This window comes from Ambystoma mexicanum, chromosome 4p (assembly GCF_040938575.1).
Source record: "Ambystoma mexicanum isolate Mex_15411 chromosome 4p, UKY_AmexF1_1, whole genome shotgun sequence".
Lineage (NCBI taxonomy): Eukaryota > Metazoa > Chordata > Amphibia > Caudata > Ambystomatidae > Ambystoma > Ambystoma mexicanum.
In genome coordinates, this window is record NC_090927.1 from 847,318,752 (window position 1) to 847,343,512 (window position 24,761).

At 48.3% G+C, this 24,761-nt stretch overlaps 1 long non-coding RNA gene across 4 annotated transcripts in view; it reads right to left on the reverse strand.

Annotated features, from left to right (window-relative positions):
• Nucleotides 1-24,761, reverse strand: part of LOC138453503 (uncharacterized) — a 565,889-nt gene that overhangs the window by 319,591 nt on the left and 221,537 nt on the right. Inside the window, exon 4 of one of the 4 annotated variants that reach the window (XR_011260445.1) lies at nucleotides 432-629. The exons of 2 other annotated variants lie outside the window; for them this stretch is intronic. This is a non-coding gene — a long non-coding RNA (uncharacterized lncRNA). Of the gene's footprint in view, nucleotides 1-426; nucleotides 630-24,761 lie in introns of all 4 variants that reach the window. One more of the 4 variants, XR_011260444.1, reaches the window with a different exon arrangement.

Sequence of the window (24,761 nt, forward strand, 5' to 3'; positions counted from 1 at the left end):
ATAGATGAAGCACAGCTAGTTGCAGCACCCAAAGACCTTAAGCCAAATATAAAAACTGCCGGCCTCACCAATTTTGCTGTCACATTAGCCCAGGGAGGGGGGGGAGCAGGAGAAGCAGCTATATGCTCCCCCCTTTACTCCTTATTAACCATGGGCAGAAGCCAGGGGTACAACGAGGAATTGGATCACTTTGTGGGTGGCAACCACAAAGGAGCCAAACACAGTCTCTGAGGCTGCCACAGTAGCTAAGCCATCCACGGCCGTATTACACTAAACCATGCATGCAAATGGTAATGGAGAGGGCTTACGTTTATCCATAGATTTTCTTTTAGAGTTGCTTTGTGATGCGGTGGCTTCACTCACACCAGCTGCCGAAGTCACATATTCCCCAAACATATTGGATTGCGCAGTGGACAGGGTGCTCACCTTACCTGGGAGTAAGCTTGTTGGTTTCCCCGGAGCTCAGGCAAGAAGCACTCTTGATGGACTCTCAATGATGCGTATGTGTCCTTTTCCCTTTCACCAGGAGAGCAGTGCAGCACAAGACAGACGAAGCAGGCGGAACCTCTCTCAACCTCACTTGCGAACTGCAGAACTGCTTGACACTGTGCATACTGCGCGCGCTTTGCCTGTCCAAGGGATTTTAAGATGGAGAAAGTTACAAGTTTGCCACTGTAGAAAGACTTACTATGTCCACGAGCAGAAAGATACAGCCTCTCCCTGTAGAACTGCTTGTCACCCTGCTCACACTGCAATTATCTCTTCTGCCTCTCACATTGTCCCCCTCATTGCCCCCTCCCTTTTCTCACAGAGCCAGATGCAGTAAGGCCATGAAAGTGGTTGAAGGATGCTATACAAGACCACTACATTACTTACAGAGTTTCAAGCAGACCATAGTCTGAAACACATCACACATTGTACACATAAGGACAGAGTAATTACAACTTTAAGGGGCAGTCCTATGACTGTCCAGTCATTTTAGCAATAGGCTACTGGAAGAAATAATGTGTGGGATTGGGTGTACTGTGTAAGGTAAAATGTGTGGCTAGTGTTGACTGTGTGAGGGTTCAAGTTAATCATGTAGTCAGTGTGAGGTTAAAGTGATAGTGCACATGAGGAGAACAAGGTTCTTATGTAGTAGTGTTTATGGTACCCAAACAAGCATTTGCAAATGTTGGGCCCTGTATTTCTTTGATTATTGCCATGATTTATTTACAGATGATAACATAATCAACTAACCCTCATCTTGCCCTGGTCCGAACACACACTCGCATTTCGGTGCAGGTTGCAAGAGAGGCTTAGATCTCCTGGCAAGTTTGAAAGGTGTGTTAACATCATAGTCTTGAGGCAGGCCCAAGACGGTGACAGGGAAGGAGGATAACTCTCTGAGCTCTGTGACTCATAGGGCTGGCTTCTGCATTTCCAGACATCCTTGCTTGCTCCCTACAATTCACGTTTGTGGTGGTGGATTAGAGGGACTCCCAGATGGCCATATCTGGCTATCACCCCAGACTACAGTCCAGAATATAGACAACATGGGGGAATGCTGAGGGCAAACTCTTGCCGAACCCTCCAAAATGGCATGCTAGAGCAGATGCAATGGTGCTGCTGACCAGACACTAAAAGGAGGCTGCTAAGAGGTCCTGGAGATTGGCCTACACAGGTGGCAGACCACTAAATTCCCTAAACTGAAGCACCCTACTTCAGTGTAACTAAAGGCAGTAGATCCGGCAGAGGGGTTGGATGAAGGGCAGGTAAGGTGAAGAAATCCATGACCTGTGATTGGGGAGTGCTCCCTGTGTGGGGAGAGCAAAGAGGTTGTTAGTGGGCCCCTGTCTCTTTAAGACAGAGACAGGGTTACGTGGGCGATGACAGGGAAGGAGGAGAAGTAAGAGGGGGGAGTCAAGTTAGTATCCGGTTGTATGTTAATAAAGAAAGACGTACATCTTTCCTTCCTGGTGTGCGTCCTTATTTCCTTGGGCCACAAGGCCCTAACAACTGGCGACTCCGTCGCACACCACAGTGCTCCTCCTCCTGGCACGCGAGCGATCCTGCTGCACTGTGCCCGCTCCAGCGGCGGCCTATGAGCCACATCCACAGCCGCCTTCCGACACTGTTCCTACGATCCTGCAACACAGCAAGACCTGATCTGGGCTGCCCCCCTCCTCTTAGTGCAGGCAGCGTAGCGGGAGAAGAACGCTGTCTCCATTGCTGCGCGGCAGTCCACCAGCAGCCGGTGCACTCGCATGTGCCAGAACACGTGAAACTCCAGGTGGGTGGCCCATTCACCCTCTGCATCGTGCAGAGCCTGCAAATCACTACGTGGCTCCAGGAATACACGCCGCTAATCACTACGTGGCTCCTGAGACACACGCCGCTCACCCATTGTTTGTACTGCCGAGGTGGGCCTAGCCAGCCCCTCCTTCCAAAAAAAATAACAAAAAACCTGAAGACTGGAACCGGCTCCACTGGGAGACCTGCCTCGGCATCCATAACCATGCCTGGTGGAAGTGAGCACACAACAACGCGCACACACTCCTGGGAGCTGCTATTACCCCACGTGCTCTGAACATTGGCTACTTGCCACCCACTAGCAGCCACCAGGGGGCATTGCTGCCATCCACAGCCTACAAAGGATCACATAATAAGTGGCGCAGTTACCTGATTATCCCGTTTGCCACCATGAGCTCACCTCCTGGTCCTGCGTTGCAACCCCAGGTCGTACAGGACCATCCTATGAGATCCACAGCCACCGCATGGCGCATGTCACCCCCATTTTCCATGACCCCGCAGGTGGACAAAGGCCCACGGTGGGTGTAATGGCTGGACGACTTCAACAACTTTATTACGGCGGCGGTGAGGAAAACTCTCCGAAGCTATGTAGCATGTTCCTCAACATAGCTGGCATCGAAGTGAAGACACTCATCAAGACTATCCACACGGTGGAGCAACCCAATTTTGCGGCACTGATCACAGCCCTCAACAAAAGACTTGTGATTGAGCCCAATAGAGACTATGAAAGGTACATGTTCAATCAGTCTACCCAGAGAGGTGAGGAGACAGTTGACAAATTCATCACTCGCCTGAGGATTAAAGGGGCACACTGCCAGTTCCATGCCTTCTCGCTGGATGAAGCCATTCGCCTAAGGGTGATTGCAGGGGCCTATCCCACACACTCAAGAAACAACTACTCAAGAAACCGCTCTCCATCGACGAGGTCAGTGAAATGGCCAGAATCTTCGAGAGAGTGGACTTACAAGCAACCTAAATGTCTCAGAGCACCACATCCAAGGAAGATAAGGGTGAGCTTATTGCAGCCGTCCAGCCCGGCAACTCAAGACCCGGGGAGAAGATTTCCCAGAGGGGGATACCAGACGCCCCCCAAAATGCAGAGGCGGTGTTATCGCAGCAGGATGGCGTTCCCCCACTCAGGGGCATGCCCCGCGCTATCCCAGAAGTGTGGAAACTGTGGCAGAGAAGGCCATTTCCAATCAGTCTGTTGGGAAGGCAGGCCTTCTCCTCACCCTGCATGCCACCACCGCCACAGTACAGGGCATACAATCAGAACCCACAGAACCCAGCATACCAGTGGCCCCCATACCAGCAAGTGCTGAGACGATATGTGAGGGTGGTAGAGGACCACTATCCTGAAGAAGACTCCCAAGAGCTTGAGACATATGAACAGAACCTGCGGGTTTGAGATGAATATGATGAACCGCCACAGCCACGCCAAAGCCATTACATGACAGCACCTCAACGTCTGGAGTACAAGAGTGACCAGTACGACCAGTACGGCCAAGACGAATACGTAAACCTCATGATGGATGAGAGAAAAGCAAGAGAGGCACCTAGGATACCCGTGGAGATATGCGGGAGACAGTTCTGCCTCCTGGTCGACTCAGGGGCCACCGTGAACATCATGGGGGAGCAAGAATTTCTTCAAATTCCTGACAGGCCGATACTGGCCCAAACAGTGTTTTCCAATGGGGAGCTGACCTCCCCCTACACTCCATTGGATATTTCAGGTGCCGGCTCGTCCACAGACTAGTATCCACCGCAACAATCATCCAAGTGATCCGAAGCCCGACCAACGGAAGATTTTTAGTTAGTTACCACACAGCTTCCTGCCTGGGACTCATTGACATTCACGTCCAGGAAGGTGACACCATCCACTCAACTGCTCCCACCAGTGATGCAAAGAACCAGGTCTGCACCATTAGGAATGGTCATCCACCCGGATGCCCCATCACGAAGGACATGATCCTGAATGAATTCCTGCTCCTGTGTAAAGGACTAGGCAAGATGAAAGGTCCCCCCGTCAAACTGCACATAGACACATCAAACCGGCCAGTTCCCCAACACCTGAGGAGAGTAGGTTTTCACTTACAAGCTGCCGTGTCGAACAAACTCAATCAGTTACTGGATAACGGCATTATCGAACCGGCCACAGGCCCGACCACGTGGGTGTCACCGATGGTGATCGTGCCAAAGAAAGGGGGATGCTTGAGACTCTGCGTGGACATGAGGATGGCCAACACCGCCATCCAGAGAGAACGATTGATTGATTGATTATTTGTATAGCGCCTATGTACAATGTGTTTCAAAGCGCTTCAAGGGGGAAGGGAGCATGGGAAAATACAGATTACATTCTTACAGGTCCTTGAAAACTTCTGAATGTGAGAAAGAAACTATCATATCATAACAGATAGTACAAGTGCATAGAACAATAAGGGAGAGGTGGGGAAGGAAAAAAGGAGACAATACTAGCAGTAGCATTACTATGCCTGACGACAATTGTTCCAGTGCAAGAGTCACAAGAGGAGGGGGAGTGTGGGGGAGCGGAGGGAGGGGAGGAGGAGAGGAACAAAACAAGTGACTATCATAGAGGGTCAGCGACTGAACCGAGATAGTACTGGGGAGGGAGAGGGAGGAGAAGACAGAAGGAAAGTGGGGGACAGACAGGCTATTATCAGAGTTCAAGGGGCAGTGATTAAGAGTAAGTACTATGGTGGAAGAAGTGAAAGAGGCAGAGGGAGGGGAAGGTGGCTGCAGAAGGCAAGCAGCTACAATTACTATGCCTGACGGCAATTGAGCTAGCAGCCAACTTAAACAGGAAAAGAAAAGAAAAAGGTTAGGAGAGGAGAAGGTGAGGGAGGCTGATGCATAAAAACAGGCAGCTCCAATTACTATGCCTGACGACAATTGGGGTAGTGCCAGAATTAGACAGAGGAGGGAAAGGGAGGGGAAAGGGCAGGGAGGGGGAAGAGAGAAAGGGGGTTAAGGATAGGAAGCAAGCAGGGAGGGGGGTTAAGGCAGACAAACGGGGGCATTGGGGTGGGAGGGGTTTAAGGCAGAACAAGAGGGGGCATTGGGGTGGGATGGGAGTTCACACAGACAAACGGGGGGCATTGGGGTAGGAGGGGGGTTCACACAGGCAAACAGGGGCATTGCGGTGGGAGGGGGGTTCACACAGAAATGGGGGAATTGATGTAGGAGGGGGGTTCACACAGGCAAAGGGGGTACATTGGGGTGTGAGGGGGTTCACACAGACAAACGGGATACATTGGGGTGGGAGGGGGTTCACACAGACAAACGGGGGCATTGGAGTGGGAGGGGGTTAAGGCAGCACCAACAGGGGGCAACAACACCCCGGACCACGCATAGAGGACATGTTTGTCCAATTAAAAAAGGCTGTTCTCTTCTCCAAGATTGACTTCAATCAGGGGTATCATCAGATGGAGCTTCATCCCGAATCAAGGGGCATCACCACCTTTGCAACCCACAATGGCCTTTTCCACTACAAACGCCTAAACTTTGGCAACTCATCGGCGGCCGAGATCTTCCAGGAGGCCATCAGACAAGTCATCAAGCCGTTGCGGGAGGGCACTAAACTACACTGATGATATCCTCATCTTTGGAAGGTCGCGTGAGGAGCACAACACCGCCCTGCGTGCAACCTCCAAGGAGCGGTCTGATACTCAATATCGACAAGTGCAGATTCAGCAAAACCAAGCTGAAGTTCTTTGGGCATATTTTCTCCACAGATGTCATGACGCCAGATCCCAACAAGGTCTCCACCATCTTCAACCTTCAAGAGCCATGCCAGGTAGCTGATGTGCAATCATTTCTGGTGATGGCAGGCTACTGTGCCAGGTATATCTCACACTACGTCTCTATCACTGAGCCGCTACGATGACTGCTGCAGAAGGACGTCCCGTTCGCATGGTCAGCTAAATTCTAAGGGGCCTTTGACTCCATCAAACAGGCCTTAGCGGAAGCCCAGAGACTCGCCTACTTTGACCCAGACTGGCACACCAAAATCATAGTAGATGCAAGCCCAGTGGGGCTAGTAGCCATACTAGCTCAGACCAATGGGATTGACGCTCACCCCAGGCACATTGGGGCCTATGCCAGCAGGGCATTGGCCCAGCCTGAGTCTGCCTACTTGCAGGCCGAGAAGGAGAGCCTAGCAGCCGTGTGGGTGTGCAAGCACTTCCGCAACTTTGTGATAGTGAAGAGGGGGGGGAGAACAGCCCGGCAGACTATCTATCGAGACACCCAGCAGGAAAGCCACTGCCTAGACCCGGCGACACAGAGTACCTGAACTATGTGACCTCCAATGCACTCCCATCGGCTGTCTCGCTCGAGACCATCGCCTCATTGGCGGATCCCTCCATGGCCCTGGCGATCAGCCTAACAGAGAACACCAGGTGGAGGGACTACGGCTACGCTGTATTAAACCATCCGGGGTGTGTAGAGACGAACTGGAATGACTAGCCAAGGTGCACACAGAGCTGGACGTAAAAGACAAAACGATACTCCTGAGAGGGTGCAGACTTGTCATCCCAGCGACCCTCCGGTCCGAAGTGATCAAGACAGCCCACGAGGGCCACTGAGGCGCGGACAACACTAAAAGGCAGTTCAGGTGCCATGTGTGGTTCCCGCTTCTGGACGCCATGGTTGACAGGTGGGTGAAAAACTGCATAGCATGCCAATGCACAGCCAGGGCCGAGGCCCCGTTTCCACTACAACCAACGCAGATCCCTGAACATCCCTGTGAGAGGTGGCCATGGATTTCTATGGTCCCCTTGAATCAGGAGAGTATCTGTTACTCTTCATAGATGAGCACTCGAGATTTCCAATCGTGAAGAAGTCAACATCCACGGCATTTGCTCAGGTGGCAGCGATCTTCGATGTGGTCTTAAGCAAGTGGGGAATCCCATATACCATCAGGTCCGATAATGGTCCGCCATTCAGTGGACATGAGTTTGCGACCTTCGCGAAACACATGGGTTTCGCCCACCAGAAGATTACACCCCACAGGCCACAAGCCCATGGAATGGCTGAGAAGATCATGGCCTCAATCAAGAAAAACCTACAAAGGGACTGAATTGAGGGCGCTGATCCCCACCAAGTGCTCTGTCGACTATTGCGGGACTACAGCAATACACCCCACAAGGCCACCAATAAGACCCTGGCGGAGCTGATGATGAAGTATCAAGTTCGCACCCGTATTGTGAGACACCCGATGGGCCAGCCCGAAGCGGACCAAGAGGCAATCAGAAGAGACACCGAGCGGAAGGAAAGGGCTTGGGTGGAGACAGACAAAAGGAGAGGAGCCCGACCAAAAGAGTTTCATGCAGGAGATGAGGTGTTGGTTCAGCAAGCCATAGCCATAAAGACAGACTGGTGGTTTGCTCCAAACCCCCTTCAGGTCACCGCCATCAAAGGGACTATGGTGACAGCCGTGAACTCTGAGAAAGAGGTAACAAGGAACAGTTAATTGTTCAAACATGTTGTTAAGAGAGAGGATGAAAAGCCTCCACCTCCTGATCCTGACCCGGAACCTCATGAATCCAGGGATGACCTGTGGATCCCTCCTGGACCATCCCATCACCACTTGGCAGAACCGACCGACAGCCCTGGAGTTGGTCTAACTGGTGACGCCCCTATCCGTCTGCAACAAATCATCACGAAGCCCCTTCTCCTGATCGAAGAATGTTGAGTGGAAGCAAGGACATTTGTCCAGGGGTGTTGTTAGTGGGCCCCTCTGTCTTTAAGACAGAGACAGGTTGACGTGGGCGTTGACGAGGGAAAGTGGAGGAGTAAGAGGGGGAGTCAAGTTAGTATCCAGTTGTATGTTAATAAAGAAAGACGTACATATTTCCTTCCTGGTGTGCGTCCTTATTTCCTTGGGCCACAAAGCTCATACAGAGGTGCAGCAGCATAATGAGGGCAAACCCAGTACAACCTTCAAAATATGCATAAGAGCGAAGCCCAAAAGGGGTCCACAGGTTGATTGGCAGGTGTGCAGAATCTATTCAGGACATCTGTGGGGGTGGTTGACATCTTTTACGGTGTTTTACAGGAAAGGAGCTGCAGCACAGCCTGTTTTTTTGAACTCCCTCTGCAATAGTTGGGAGAAACCCACAAAAGGGCGACTGAGCTGGACCCATGATGAGGTTTAACAGTTGCAAGGTACAAACAGCATGACCTCTCTGGGCACTATGAAAGGAGACACTAGCCAGTCAAACTTACAGCGATTGCAGCGGATGGCACCTTTACAGAGCATACGCCACTCACACCGTATGTTACCCAAAAAAGCCAGCAAGAAGAGGGCATCTGAAATTCAGAAGCTGTGGGTTAAGGCATCCATGGCAATGGCTGATCCCATTTCATAATGGAACAACAAAAATGAACCTGGGCGAAATGAGATCAGAACATCTGTACACATTTAAACAATACCAAGTCTTGTAAAAAAAAATATATTTATTTATAAGCAATTTACACAAATATTTATTGTTCTCAACATCCACATTTAAACACCACCATTAATTCCATCATTCATTCACAATCTCACTATACATGTCAACATTCCACACTTGTGATACTAAGACCACCTTGAACCAATATATTAACATAAATTTCAACACCTCTTGATTACAGTAAGTGTTAATACAGAAACAAATAGCATATTGCTTATTTGCTGTAACTCAACATATGTTTCGGTCGTCACAATAGGCCCCTAATTCAAGCCGGTAAATATAAGCGACCTTCTTCAGGAGACGGATGGTTCTGTTGCAACCACTCCGAAATGTCAAAAGGTGGAGGATGTCATCAAACCTCAATCTCCACGTGAAATAATGGAGAGGCGTGTCAATGATGGACTAAATCCTGCAGTGGTGCTAGATAACTCTGCGCCTATACTGATAAAAAATTCAGGTATGGGGGTGTCTTGCGTCTTTAGTCAATAAATCCAAAGAGGAAAAATCCCTGTTCTCGCCTCATGCGGCCGAGTCCAGATATGTTCTTATTCTGGTACCCCAGTTTTTTCTCACTACGCGGTGGTTCCAGTTCAATGTTCCCTGGGTTCCTTCTCTCTTGTCCTGCACACACTCCAAAGGCTTCACTTTAGAAACACCAGAAGTCCCTGCTCAACCAGGGAAATCAGCACAAGGCTATATGAAAGGCAGCTATTATAGGAAGACATCAAACTGTCTTTGAATAAAGCATGCAGGCGTTAAGATCAGATCTTTTCACAACCATCATGGAAAACAAAAAGGGCATCGCCCTTTTATGGGACCTGTCACAAGGTGCACAAGGGCACCCTGGCTAGGTTTAAGAACTGTTACACTGATGTAAAGGACACACAGGCACACACAGCAGGAGGAGTAACAATAAAGAAGAACAAACAAGGTAAATAGAAACAACAGAACAGGAGGAACAAACAGACAGTGATGGTGGATGAGAAGGGAGGGGAACCATGTACTGGCCAAACAACGTGGAATCCCGCCAGGGATTTACTCAGGTGGGACTTGAGAGTACAACTTGAGAAACAAGGAAAGCACAATTCTTCTGTGTAAGGCACTCCAACAGATACTGTCCCTGCAAGGACATGGAAGAGAAGCAGCAAGAGTCGCTTCTGTGTCTGAACCCTAAGGCACATGTAGTGTAATTACACTAGACAAGACTATGTGGGTCCATTCGGCAATACACAGTGGATGCCCTCTGCGGAAATAGCAATTAGCACATTGTGTAAGGAAGGCATGGTATCAACAGTGAGTTAGACACAAGTGACCACAGTTCAAAAGTGTTTATTGAATTTAAAAAAGTGTTTGAAAAATGCCCATCTAATCCTAAATCTACAGAAGGGAGCAAGCTACGACCATCAAATAATCATAACGCAGTCCTCGTAGTGTCTTGTCAAAATAAAAGGGCCTATACTAATTCTTTGGCCTCCCTTCCCCATGTTTTCAGCACAGGACAAGCCGGTACACTCGAGCTTCGCACGGTCTCTGGCTTATCTAGCATAAGGATACAGTTCAATCATTGGCATCAGGGCCTTCCGTGCCCAGGTCTCTTTTCCAATAAAAGTCTCTTCATTATGAGGTCCTGATGCAACAAACAATCTTTTCCTCTTTCAGATTATCACAAGTACTCAAGCTCTTAGGCTATTCGCTATTTACCTCAGATCCCCCTTTCAACACAATGTTCATACATTATTTATGCCTCTAATTCCTTGTAGGGTATTCTTTCTTGGGTGACTCACAGTTCACGCTGGATCCCCCTTGGTCGGGCTCAGATCTCGGATCCATCTCGGTGGGGCTCAGATTCCTTTTAACACATTGTTCATAACACAAATTTTCTTTAACCAAAATCCTTTTAGCTGATCTCATTCGCCGGGCTCGGACCAACTTCTTATATGATTTCATCAACTATCGAAGACTTTGATGACATGTTGCAGGACCACTTTTTACAATTCTTTATCACTCTTCACATGTGCCACCTTTCAGTTGGATACCTAACAGAGACTTTCGAATGAACACCCACGTGATGCCGGACCACTCTGGCTACGGTATCGTATCTTGGCTTCAAAGGTCAATCACTCATCTGCTGATTAATTGTGTTTGCGTCACTTGCCACATACACTTCAAACACTGTTCTTTTCACTTTTCATTATATAATGTTGCCGCTTGCAACCTTGGCTACAACACAGGCCAGTCTGGTATCAGTCTCCCCAACTCACCGGCTGTGCTGACTTCACTGGCGCTGCTTTTTTGTAGGAGCCAAGAACAGTTACACAGCAGCAAATGATTCTCCCACGCCATGACTATCGGCGCGGGAGAGCCCCAGGTAACTCTGACATACAATGCAGCATTCTTCAGCCTCAATTCCTGGTCTTACGTTTCCTATTCTCGAAGGTTCATGAAAGTAACAGTCTTTCATTGAAAAGGTGACAGGCACTTCCCTCCTTGCAATCCTCTTCAGTTTTGCCGTCTTTCACCTTGTATTAAACTGCCATCTTGAAACCGCTGCTTCCTTGCGTGCTTTGCCTTGCTCAAAGTGTGCTTTCATGCTCCGCCTTTTATCCATGTGGGGAAGTGTGATCGAAGTCAGGTGTGTGTAATGATCAGTTAATGCCTGACCCTGCCTGACCATTGTATTGGGACATGTCAGGTATACGGCTCGGGTGTTAGTCCATTTTCTCTCACAGTGAGCTGTCCTCGAGAAAGTGTTCGTGTTGGGAAGGGCGGGGGTTGAGTTCCTAAGTATCCTACCTGGTAGGATGGGGTAAAGGTGTTACAGGGAAGGGGACACCGTGTCTCGCCATGTGGTGTCCCACTTCAACTCCCTGAGGGCCCTTCACCCAGGTGATTCTCGTGCACTGGTCGGGACCCGCAAAGGGATCTCGGAGGTAATTACGGTACCGCAATTTGCAGCACCGTAATTATCGCCTTCCCCATTCCCATTGAGCCCTATGGGGGCAAAAATGGGAATGGGGAAGGGCCATGGTGAATGGGGAATTACCGCCCCCACACACCTTGGAATAGGGCGGTAATTCCGCCATTCACCATGGCGGCCTCAGTAAAATACCGGCAGCAACCATGGCGCTAATGCGCCATGGTTACTGCCGTCCGTGTAATGAGGCCCAATGGCTTTAACACTTCTTCCAAAAGTGAGTGTTATTAACTCAGGCAAAGCAATCCCGACATGTTTCAGTTCTTCATTGCACTAATTGCACAAACTTTCTTCAGGGGAAGAACTCAATTTTCTTAGTCTCCATCATGCAATCCAGGACCACGCAAGGAGATTTCAATAGTACTCCTAAAATAAAAAATAGGGGGACTATCACTATATATCACCACCAACCATGTATAAAAGTCAGTATAAGCTCCAAAACATAGCTCAACAGCCCAGTGAACATGCTAATTAATTGCAATGTACTGGGTAAGGTCCATGGGTTGATGTCAACCCTGCCTTACAAACGCTACAAAACAACTACATACCTCCTAGTAGGATATTGGTAGTGCTGGTGTGCCAATATACACTTGGAGAGCTGCAGACTTCAATTTTCAAGTCTTTCTAATTTTCATACGGTTCTTAAATAACCAGGGTCCCAATCAGTGCTGTAAAAAACACAACCCCTTTGTAGTGTGTCTAGAAAAATACCACTTTAAAACACCTTATCCCATCACCATATTGCTACTATCACCATGTTTAGCACCATCCTGTGCCCTTCTAAAAGTGAAGACTAAATACCATTCTCCACAATGCACCACCACACCAGATATGAACAGATTATGGTGTGCATTTCCAAAAGTATTAAAGTACTACTGCGAGCTGAACCCATCACCGCATCCACACAGTGCTGCCATAGTACCTCCTCAATGATGGTTAAAATGCCCGCAGAGTTTCCACCGTGGTTCTTTCCACGGTCAGAACAAATTTCTCTCTCTCTCACAAAGAGTGCCGCACCTTCAAAGTAAGGTACCTTAAAACAGTAAAGGCAAAAGAAATCACCAAGTGGTCGCCTAAAAACAATGCACTATCACTGATGACATACGATCATAGCACTTTCAACGCCCCGCCATGAAAATACCTTAATTCAGGAAATGACTACTGTCCGAGCGGGCTGGAAACCACTGACTATTCGAGTCCCACGGTGTTCATGGCAGTGCATTGGGCGTGCTGCGCGCAGGGTTTAATGCATCCATTTCAATGATGCATCGCAGTGGAAAACGGACTTGCAACCCCCATCCTTCATAGAGGTGAAAGGAGGACTATCAAACCGCGGTTGCACTCATAATGCAACCTGTCAAATGAGCCAAATCCACACAAAGGACACCTTTCCTTTTCCCGATGTAAATAACACATCCAAACGCTGGCTACGTTTAAAAAAATGATTATAAGAAAAATGGTAAAAAATGTTTAAATGATCGACCCCGGGCGGCCATGGAAACAGAGAAAGGACTTAGCCTTTTTACCCCAAGAAATGACACGGCCCCAAAATTACTTAAGTCATTAGCCGGCACTGGATTTCAAGTTGGAAAATGCAAACAGTCTTGTATATTTTCTTTTTGACAACATTCCCCAGGTATTTCTTAGGACCAAAAGGTTCAATTAAAATTAAAAAACACTGCCACCAAATATATCTATTTTTCAGAAAATGTCCTGATGGTATATAATCATTGATATGTACAAATTAATCACGAATACACTGGTTACACTTTCTCAAAGAGGCACACAGTTTCTACTTGATTGTACAGATCAGTCAAAAACAAAAAACCTTTTTTCAGAAAATAATACTTTTTGTCTCTCCTTATTTTTCTTCACAGACGATGACCAAAGATGTTCTGCGTGTCATCCGTCAAGAGAGGGGAATTCCTCACAGCACTAAGCTTAACAAACTTAAGTTACTGACCAGCCACCAAGCTTGGATAGAAGAGAGGGTAGTCTGGGAGGAGACCCCAGGGCACGGTTAGACAATGTTAACCCGAATGAAGAAGACCTTCCGTAAGGGGTAGTTGAAGATGACGAGGAAGACAGCATGATCAGTGTTTCTCACCAACCATGCCGCCAGGGGGCAAGCGTGGTTTCTCAACACTCTAGGGGCTAGTGCAGCATCCTGCAGGTCCCATGCCTCGGCAAGTTCTCTAAGTGGCCCTGTAATTGTTGTGGCTGTTAAGGAGGTAGCGGCTAGAAAGTTCAAGCCAGAGGAAAGCTTAAAGCACTAGAGGAACAAAAACAGCGGGACAAGGTCACAAGCTGATTCTAGAAGAGAAGAAGGAGGCCAACAGATCCACCTCTAGCTAACGCAGCAGTAGTGGCTCATACCAGGGTGCCCGGGATAAGCCCCAGCACATCCCCAAAGACTTAGAGCAGGCTTATGAAGTTGGGAAGGATATTATTGACTGGTTTGAAGCGCTCAACTTGCTTTTCAGCTACAGGAGGTGGATGAGGTAATGTGGGGTGCAGCTCTGATAAGTTACTTACCGACACCAGGGATTGATTCAATTCTTCGGTTAACTCCAAAGGAAAGGCCAGTTTATGAGAGGATGAAGGCGGCCCTCCTCAAGAAGTTCTGTGAAACCCCAGAACAGTATCTCAAGAGCTTCAGAGAGCTTGGAGAGAAAAGTGGGCAGACAATTGAAGCATTCACACATTTGTTGTTGAAATATCTGCGCGAGTGGGTGTCTGGTAACAAAGTTAACACATTTAAAGGGATGTTCAATTTGTGTGTGAGCATGTATTGAAGACTTGTGAGGTTGACCTACACCAGCATCTTGTAGAAAAGACAATTACAGACCCTAGGGAGCTTACAAAGGCTGCTGACAGGTTTGTAAGTACTGAAGTCCAGAAAAAGGCTCAGGCAAGCACACCTAAACGAGAAGAGAAATCTTCAGACAAAAAAGTTAACAAGGATGGGAAGAAAAAAGGTCCAACCCACTCCTCTTTGAAATTAGGTCCCCAAAAGACTGAAAAGAAGAGTGTAGGCACCCCTAACACTGGAACACCTATGTTCTCACCACCCAAAGGTTGTTTTGTGTGTAAGGAGCCGGGCCATAGGAAAGGGGATCCGGCTTGCAAGGGCTTACCCAAGCAAGCCATAGTAAATGCTGGACTCAGAAGAGGCCATCATTAGTGTGGTCCTCCTAGAGTAGGACATCCCACTAGGTCAAGGAGTAGCCGAATGTCGATTGGTTACACTGAGTGGGAATGGTACCTGATCTCCAGAAGAGATCCCATTTCCCAATAATACTCATCTCTATCGAGAACATGCGTATATAAGTGGACACAGAACTCCTGCGGTCCGAGACAGCGCAGCTAGCCTCACTGTTGTCACCCGGCAATGGGTACAGTCAGGCCAGTATATTGATGGCCGGATTGTAGCATCAGTGGGTTTGACGGAAATGGTAAGTGCCCCTTGGCGATAGTAGAGTTCAGCTGGTGGGGTGAAACAACCCAGTGCCATGTTGTTGGGGACAAACTCCCAGGTAGGCTTGAGGGCTACTAGGAGTTTGCAGACTCTGGGAAGGACCAACACCTTCCCCCAAAAGGAATGTAGACCCAGCTAGACAGCAAGTTCATACTGTGGCTTATTACAGCCAAAACCAACAGGGATCAGTACAAGGATAGGAGAAATCCAAGAACCACTCAACGTCTCCTGGCTCGCAGGCCAGTTTTGTCCTGAAGTGGCGTCATAGTGACATCACAACCTGGGCCCCTCTCCAGAAAACCTATCAGCCTACTCGATTGGTCGTCAGGAGCCTAATAACCTATATAATCCTCTATATGAGTTATTCTACTGGCGGCTCTCGCATGTCAGGTAGCTGGCCTGGTCCATCCCCAAATTACTATCTCTTAACAATGTTGCAGTGTGAGGGTCTTACCATTTGGTTCCTGCCCGTTGCTTCTAACCCATGGGAGTCTGAACTGTGACTGGCTAGAGCTGACCTCCCCAGGCCTGGGATCCACAATGGTTCTCAGCTCTTGGTGTACCTTCTCAAGGTAATAAGAACGACTATGTGTCTGCAATGTAACTTGTGTGCACCACCTTATACAATGAGTTTGCTTGTTCATCCTGTGCAACACTTGTCTCACATTGTAACATCTTTGTTGCAAGCTTGTGTCTAGCGGCGTGAGATCGGCTTTCTTTCCCAGCTCTGGTTCCTGTCCATTGTCTGAGTCAGCCAGGTCACGTGTTCGGAGACCATGATTTGGAGCTTCTGCAGCTCTGAATTGTGAAGAATTGTACCCTTTTATTGCAGCTGGTGTTACTGTCATTCAGGGAATGGAATGTCGTTCGTATCTGGTGGACTTGGCAGCAGGTCCTGTCTCACACGTTTGCTCCCGTCCAGACTGAATTCACCTCTTGCTGAGAGACTTGTGGCCTGCTGTAATTTTCCCAAGCCATTATGCAATTCCTACAGTTTCCATGCTATTCTATATTCTCCATATGTTAGTCAGACTTGGCTCTATCAGGTCCCATTGGTGCTCCTGCAGTTCCATAAGGTTAATGGCATATAAGCATCTGCAAGCTTTGTTCAGGACCTCTTGTCTCCTGCGGTTTCAGCATATATATATAACTGTACGCTCGTGTTCTTTGTGTATTCGAGTGTGTGTTTGTGTCCCAATGTGAAGATGGCACGCTGCTAAGTCGTGGTGTCTCTAACAACATCAGTGGCTTTGGCTTCTCAGCGCTTTAGTCAATACTGTCAATTGAGGTCTCTTTAGTTGCAGCCTGAGGCTCTTCATCCACTCTGGGGTAGATGTATACCGCCCCTGGTCTGTAGGTCTGGCTAAGTGGGTACCTCTCGACATACTTATCCATTATTGGAGCACTAGGAATTGGTCCGAAATAGTATGGGCATTCATGATATCTCCTGGCCTTCTTCTGAGTCATGTACCTTATAGGAGGGGGATCTGGGGGCGAATATGCCCATCCCTCTTCAATGTAGTGGTGAAAGACTCTGTCCCTGTCCCATATCTGTTGGGTAATGATCATCCTGATCCTGAGATTGTTGCAGATCAAGAGGCCAAGAGGCAGCCAGATTGAAGACTCTCAGAGCCTTAGGGCATGGGGTGCTTCCAGGCGTCTTGTTGGAGAGACCGGCATGGCCGGTAGCCCCTAGTGCAGTTCCACAGACTGCCGAGTTGCCTACTCCTGCGGAAGAGGGGCCGGTAGCCATTGAAGACCCTACTTTGGTAGCAGGGGACTCAGTGACTTCAGAGTTGCCTGGCACAGGAACCTGAGGCGCAGGACCAGGTGAGCTCAGATCTGAAGGGCCTATCCAGGCTGGATGAGTTTGCATCAGCTGGGGGCCCAGATCATACTGACTTCTTTAAAGCCCAGAAAGAGTGTCCCACTCTGGCAGGCCTGCAGAAGCAGGCAGAGGAACAGGCTAAGGGTGAGCCCCTGGCTTGTTAAAAGTGTACTGGGAGGATGGACTACTGTAGAATGAGCCAAAAGACCCTGGGGGCGAGGGCACCAGAGGGTTGGTGATTCCCCAGTGCCACAGAAGATTCCTTTTGGATTTGGCTCACCCTATTCCTTTAGCGGGTCACTTGGGTGTGACTAAGACATGGGACCGGTTGTCTGCGCACTTTTACTGGCCGCAGTTTGGCGTAAAGGTGAAGGAATTTGGCCAGTCCTGTCTGTCTTATCAAGCTTCTTGGAAGTCAGGTGGTGCCACTAAGGCCCCCTTAATTCCATCACCTGTAGTTGGGCGGCCTTTTGAGAGAAAAGGCATGGGCATTGTGGGTCCTTTGGATCCTCAAACCAGTTCAGGAAACTGATGCATCTTTGTGACGGTAGACCATGCCACAAGGTACCCTGAGGCTGTCCATCTGAGGAGCATCAAAGCCCCTGTGGTTGCAAAGGCTCTGATTGGGATATTCTCCCATGTTGGATTCCCCAAGGAAGCCATTTCTGGCATATATCAGCATATATGAAGGCTATGTGGGAAGAGTGTGGAGTCACCTACCGGTTCTCTACATCCTTCTACTCACAAACAAATGGGCTTGTTGAGCGGTTCAATAAGACCCTGAAAGGCATGAAAGTGGGATATTCTACTACCACGTCTTCTGTTTGCCTACAGGGAGGTGCCACAGAACAGAGTAGGGTTTAGCCCCTTTGAGCTTCTGTTTAGACACCCTGGATGAGGTCCCCTCAGTGTAGTTATAGAGGGATGGGAGGGCAAGCCCTCATCCCCTACACGAGATGTGGTGGACTATGTACCTGGCCTTCGGTCTAGAATGGCAAAGTTCATGGAACAGTCAATGAAAAGCCTCAAGGCCAGTCAGGAGCTGATGAAGCACTGGCATGACCAGAAGGCCACAGTGACAGTCTATTCTCCAGAAAAGTGGATGTCGATTATGGCGCCTGTCAAACATAGTGCCCTTCAGGACAAGTGGACTGGGCCTTACTGTGTGCTGGAAAACGCCAGTGAAGTGAATTATCTCATTGACATGAAAGAACCTAAACATATGTGCAGGGTCTTTCATGTCAACTGGCTAAAACTCCATTCAAGCCGGGATGACTTGGCCATGGCATTAGTGACGGGTGGAGAGACTGAGGAGGAGACCAATCCCCTCCCAGACCTCCGCCACACTGAAGCCACAGATGGGTCAGTTGAAGGTGTCAACATTTCAACAGATCTGTCAGAACAGCAACTGACAGACTGTTGCCATTTACTGTGACAGTTTGCTGGTCTGTTTTCACTGACTTCAGGTGCACCCATGATGTGGACACTGAAGACAGTGGGCCGGGGAAGAGTACAATTCACTGGATGTCCAATAGGGTCAGGGACACCATCAAGGATGAACATTCTAAGATGCTGTGCCGAGGAGTGATAAAGCCATCCCAAAGCCCCTAGGCTAGCCCAATGATACTGCTCCCTAAATGGATCAGTGGTAGGAAGACTGAAGTCTGCTTTTGTGTGGACTACAGGGTTCTTAATTCTGTCATGAAGGCAGATGCTCACCCCATTCCTCTGGCACATGAGCTCATTGACAAGCTCAGCGCTGCCAAGTACATGAGTACCTTTGACCTCACAGCAGGGCATTGGCAGGTCAGCTTCACTTGAAGAATGCCCTTGTCACTTTTCAGCAGAGGGTTAACAAGGTTTTGTCTGGTCTGAAAAACTGCAGTGTCGCTTATTTACATGACATTGCTGTGTTCAGCCACACCTGGGAGGATCACTTATCCCACATGAAACAAGTGTTTCAGGGGCTTCAGAATGCAGGTCTGACTATCAAGGCCACAAAGTGCCAGATAGCGCAGGGCACAATGACTTACCTAGGCCACCTGGTCGGTGGAGGTAAGAAACACCTCTCGAAGTGAAGGTACAGGCTGTGAAGGATTAGGACATCCCCACCATACAGACGCAGGTGAGAGACTTTCTAGGTCTCACCGGATACTACTGGTAATTCATCAAGGGGTATGGGACCATTACCATGCCCCTTAATGGCTCGGATCTTCTTTTCTCCGATTGTAACGCAGGGGTGTTTTTTATTATTTCCCCGATCTGTTGTAATGAAACTCCAATGTTCATTGCATGATAAGTCAAGATGAATCTTGGTACCCGGTTTGTTATTTGGGTGTATTCTACTGTTGATTTTACTTTCTCTTCTTCACTCGATCGCTTCACATATATGCTCCACAAGTTGGCATATTGGGTTTCATTACAACAGATCGGAGAAATAATAAAAAACACCCCTGAGTTACAAAAACAGAGAATAGAAGATCCGAGCCATTAAAGAAGATAAGCTCCAGTGTTGTGAAAAAATTGAAGTTCCAATCTGACTCTTTCCTTCAAGGATACAGTTATTGTGAGATGACAGTCTGAAAACCAAATCAATCATTGTCCTGAAGATGACCAAAAACATCAAACAATGATGCCAGAGATGGCATCTAATATATTTCTGGACAAGGCCGAAACATATGAACATATCTAGACACATCTGGAAAATGTATAGTGAAACAAATGCATAAACTGGAAACATCTGTTGATTTAGAACAGTTTTTCTGTCACGTACTAACCTCAGAGGGAGCACTAGATGCTCATAGCAAATTGAATTGAAATGCCTAACTGTTGTAGATCTTTCATTGTTGTTCTTAAAGTTTTTAGACTTATGATTGAATAAAATTTGTATTATTTAACTTTGTCATAACCAAGTCGATTACATCTATTCCGTGATTTATATGAAATAGATCAAATACTGCACCTGTGTCTTTGTAGTAAGCAGATTGCGAAAGGGGTAGTTTTTCTGATCTTTTCTAGTATATGTCATAGCGTCCCTATATCAGACCAACCCCCCGTTAACAAAAAAAGAGGGGCAATAACCCATATATTGTTACAATTGACAAAAATATAAAAGAACTGGGCCCTCATTAAAAAAGAGGCTTAAACACTCATTTTTGCTGTAAAGAAGCTGAAACCCTACATCTTTGGGTCGCACATTACGATCCAAACAGACCACCAGCCTCTTCGATGGTTAATGTCCATGCAAGGGGAGAACCCTAAGCTTTTGCGTTGGGCCATATCCCTACAGGCATTAGATATGGGCATCTAGCACAAGCCAGGCTCCCAGCATGGAAGTGCAGATGGTCTCAGCCGGTACTTTCACCTTGATGATGGACCAGACCCTCAGTAGGCTGGTGGTTCACATATTGAGGCTGGGGGACATGTGAGGAATTCGACCATCCACACAGTGGGTGTGCGCACGGCTGGGTTTTTTGAAATTTTAAATGAAATTGAATGATGGTAGATCAACCTCCGGAAAATGTGTGGAGCTAATCCACACACAATTTTCCTATGCACACTGCACAATATAAACATAGACATGTGTACTCTGGGTGGACAAAGCCTACAGGCACAGTCCCTCCTTTCATATTTAGTTGGGGTAGGACAGCCAGGAGTACACCATGTCATCTTAGAAGTGAGAGGACCAAACCTTCCACCTGCCATGTCCAGCCTAATTAACTAACAATGGCTCCATGGATCTGCTCTGTCCTTTTGTTGGGCTATGTATCTGGTGGCATTGATTAACACAATTAACATACTAATAGATTACACTTCAAAGAGGCCAACATGGGGCCTGGCTGCAGAGGTTAACAAAGGAGACAGGCAACCCAAACAATTTTTCATATGCACTGTATCAACCTGAAGCCAGCTCTCACCCATAGTTTCGATTGACAGTGAAATGTCATGTCTGGGACTGCATGTATTACAGTAGTCATCTCCGCATGGGGACCCCATTTCGAAGGTTCAAATATTTGGATTGACAGCGCCAGAAAGTCTGGTCTCGCCTCGGCTTCAAGGGAGACCTGCCGCTTTAATCAGGAACCACAGAGATCTCCATTGGCCACAGTCAGGAAGATGGCTGGGACGTAGGATTATATGTTTGTACCCTTTTACCTTAGTTACGGTAGGCTTAGCCTACACCAATCCCTGTGGTCCATTTGGCTTTAAAAGAGGGTCAAGCCCCTCTTTTGGGAAGATCATCTAAAGGCTTTGCTAGGAGTAGCAAGAAGAACTCATCATTGGACCCTGGCTGAAGGTACAGTCTATCTTACATCTTTCGCCAGTAAAGGAAGGCCAGGACCTCCAAAGAGTGAAGCAAGATCCCTCCGCTAAACATCTCCCAGGGAACAAAGGGAGATGCTGAATCCAGAGGACCCTCCGCAGCTTCAGAACCAGTACCTAGCCAGCACACAGCGTGCCCTGCTAGGCTCTGCAGCAGGCTTCCTAGTTGGGAAGTGCCAGAGAGTCTCTGAACCAAACCAAGGGCAAGGCAACTGCCTGCAACACTCTCCTCAGCTTTAGGGCGTGCGCCTTAAAGGACGACACAAGTGCAGTGAAGAAGCTAGGAGGAGTGCATCGACAAACATCTGCCGACGTCTGCCTTTAAGGACTTTTCGAATCAGTCGAGCCACTCGAGCTGCAACTGACTGCATCGCTGACTGTTCTTGCGCTGCAGTCACTGAGCCACTCGAGCTGCAACTGACTGCATCGCTGACTGTTCTTGCGCTGCATTCACCATCCTGCAGCAAGTGTAGAGGGCAGGAGCCCCCACCCCCCCTTGAAGCCAGATTCCAGCTCCAGGAGTGCGGGCACACAGAGCAAGGCCTGCCTGACCTTGCCTCCACGGATTGCCTGACCCAGTAATGCCAGGCGCATCGCGGCGCCACAACGAGGCCGCACTTTCATTTTTTTGATCCGGCATCCGCCGGCAGGCGGAAACGCCGGCCACAGCGAAGGCCATACAAAGGCCTGTTTTGGGTCTAAGACCCCCATTCACCATCCTGCAGCAAGGGTAGAGGGCAGGAGCCCCCACAACCCCATGAAGCCAGATTCCAGCTCCAGGAGTGCAGGCACACGGAGCAGGGCCTGCCTGACCTTGCCTCCACGGAGTGCCTGACTCAGTAATGCCGGGCGCATCGCAGCGCCACAACGAGGCCGCACTTTCATTTTTTTGATACGGCATCCGCCGGCAGGCGGAAACGCCGGCCACAACGAAGGCCTTACAAAGGCCTGTTCTTCGCCTGTTCCGAGCGTCCTGAGCCTGGGCCAGAGACGCTGCCCCTCACCAGTGCCATCCTGAAAACCATCTGAACAATCTTACCACAACCATATAACTGCCCAGGGCATCCGTTACATCCTGCATCTACCGATGAGGTGCCATTGACGATCCATCACAACCATGCACCTGTATATCCATTTGGCCATGTGAGTAAACTGTCAAACCTAGGCTTCACCTAATGCACGATGCACTATTCTGGACCTAGATGCTGCCACACTGCATCATGTGCTGCACTTGATCTGTGTTGTGCCCTATGGTCGCTAATAGACCTCATTTGATCTGTGTTGTGCCCTATGGTCGCTAATAGACCTCAGTTGATCTGTGCTGTGCCCTATGGTCGCTAATAGACCTCATTTCATCTGTGTTGTGGCCTATGGTCGCTAATAGACCTCAGTTGATCTGTGCTGTGCCTTATGGTCGCTAATAGACCTCATTTGATCTGTGTTGTGCCCTGTGGTCGCTAATAGACCTCAGTTGATCTGTGCTGTGCCCTATGATCGCTAATAGATCTCACTTGATCTGTGTTGTGCCTTATGGTCGCTAATAGACCTCACCTGATCTGTGTTGTGCCCTATGGTCGCTAATAGACCTCATTTGATCTGTGTTGTGCCTTACCGGTAGTCACTACTACACTCTTGCTAAAAACCCATGAACTTTACTGCCCCCATCATCAGAGCGAAGCCACTTACAATGACCACACTTAGAGGCGCCACTCTAACTATGGCTACCCTCCTCCCATTGCTCCACGCCCACACAACCACACCTCTTTACCCAGACCTACTATCTCCAATAGAATGGATAAACAGATTCGCCCGCCCACCTTCACCATGCATACCCTGTCCCACACCCCTTAGAAATACAAGACTAGGTTCTCGCCTTGATGTACCCACTACCACATGCCTGAACGCAGCCCCACTGACCATGATTAGAAACGATAGACTCAGCTATCTTACTAATCTTGTCACTAAATTCACTAGAATGCTCACCATCAAGACTACGAACCCCAAGCAGCCTACCTCACTTTCTGAACTCCCACCCAGTCATAACCCTACTATACCGCACTCGCCACCACACACGAAAGCTAACCCTCCACAGACTTCTATCAAGGGAGCCCTCATCAACGCTCGCTCATTGGTTGCCCACGTGACTGATGTCGCCGACATTATCTCCACTAACCACCTAGACTTTATCGCCATCACGGAGACATGGCTCCACCCAGCAGCCAGTCCCACAATAGCTCTAGCCACTCCTGACAACTACAACATCATCTGAGCTGATAGGAAAAGTGGAATAGGTGGAGGAATAGCAATTATTGCAAAATCCACCATTAACATCAGAGAAGTAACTAGCACAACCCTACCTTCAGCCGAACTTCTATCTGTCAAACTCCCATTATCTGACAAACAAACCATCCTGCTCCATATTATATACAGACCCCCAGGACCCCCTCTACCTTTGAAGAGGATATCTCTCTCCTACTCACTACCAATTTGAAACCGAAATCCCAAATCATCATTCTGGGAGATTTCAACCTGGGATTCAATGACCCCAATGACAACCAAGCCACTTCCCTAAATGACACGATTACTCCTCTAGGCTTCACCCAACACATTAATCAACCTACACACACAAAAGGAAGATCCTTGGACTGGCTTGCAGATGCCAATTGCATCCTTTCACTGACTGACATCACTCCCTGTGCTTGGACTGACCATCATCTCATTACTTTCTCCTTACCCAGATCCCTACCATCTACCACATGACTCACAAAGTTACCTCAAATAATCTCCAGAAAAAACCGCAACATCACTATAGTGAACCTCAAACCTCTTCTCGCGCCTATCAGTATAGCTAATCTACCCACGCAAAAAAACAACCCAGCAGCCATAGTAGACCTATATAACAATACTCTAGAATTAGCCCTCAACCAGATAGCTCCTCTCAAACAACGGAAAGCCAAACCTATTGCCCATTCCAATAAATGGTTCGCAGCAGAATTAAAAGCTCTCCGCAATATTAAAAGAACTGCAGAAACCAGCTGGAGAAAAGCCACTTCTCTCTCCACTAAAGACAAATTTGCTTCAGCTGCCTCCACCTACAAATCCACCATCTTAAATGCTAAGAAAGAGACCTATAATTTGAGAATACAAAATGCCAAATCTGGCACCAAAGAACTCTTCTCTATACTAAGAGAACTTGAATCACCACTGCCCCCTACAGAAGACTGCATCAAAGACAAGGCCTGGTGTAACAATATCCAGCTTGCCCTCGCTAACAAAATTGCCCTCCTACAAACCAAGATAGAAGCAAATAAAAGCTAGCCTTGCCTCTAAGCAGAACCCCAGCAGCAAAATTAACCACACTACCCCTATCTGCCCATCTTTCCACTTCTCACC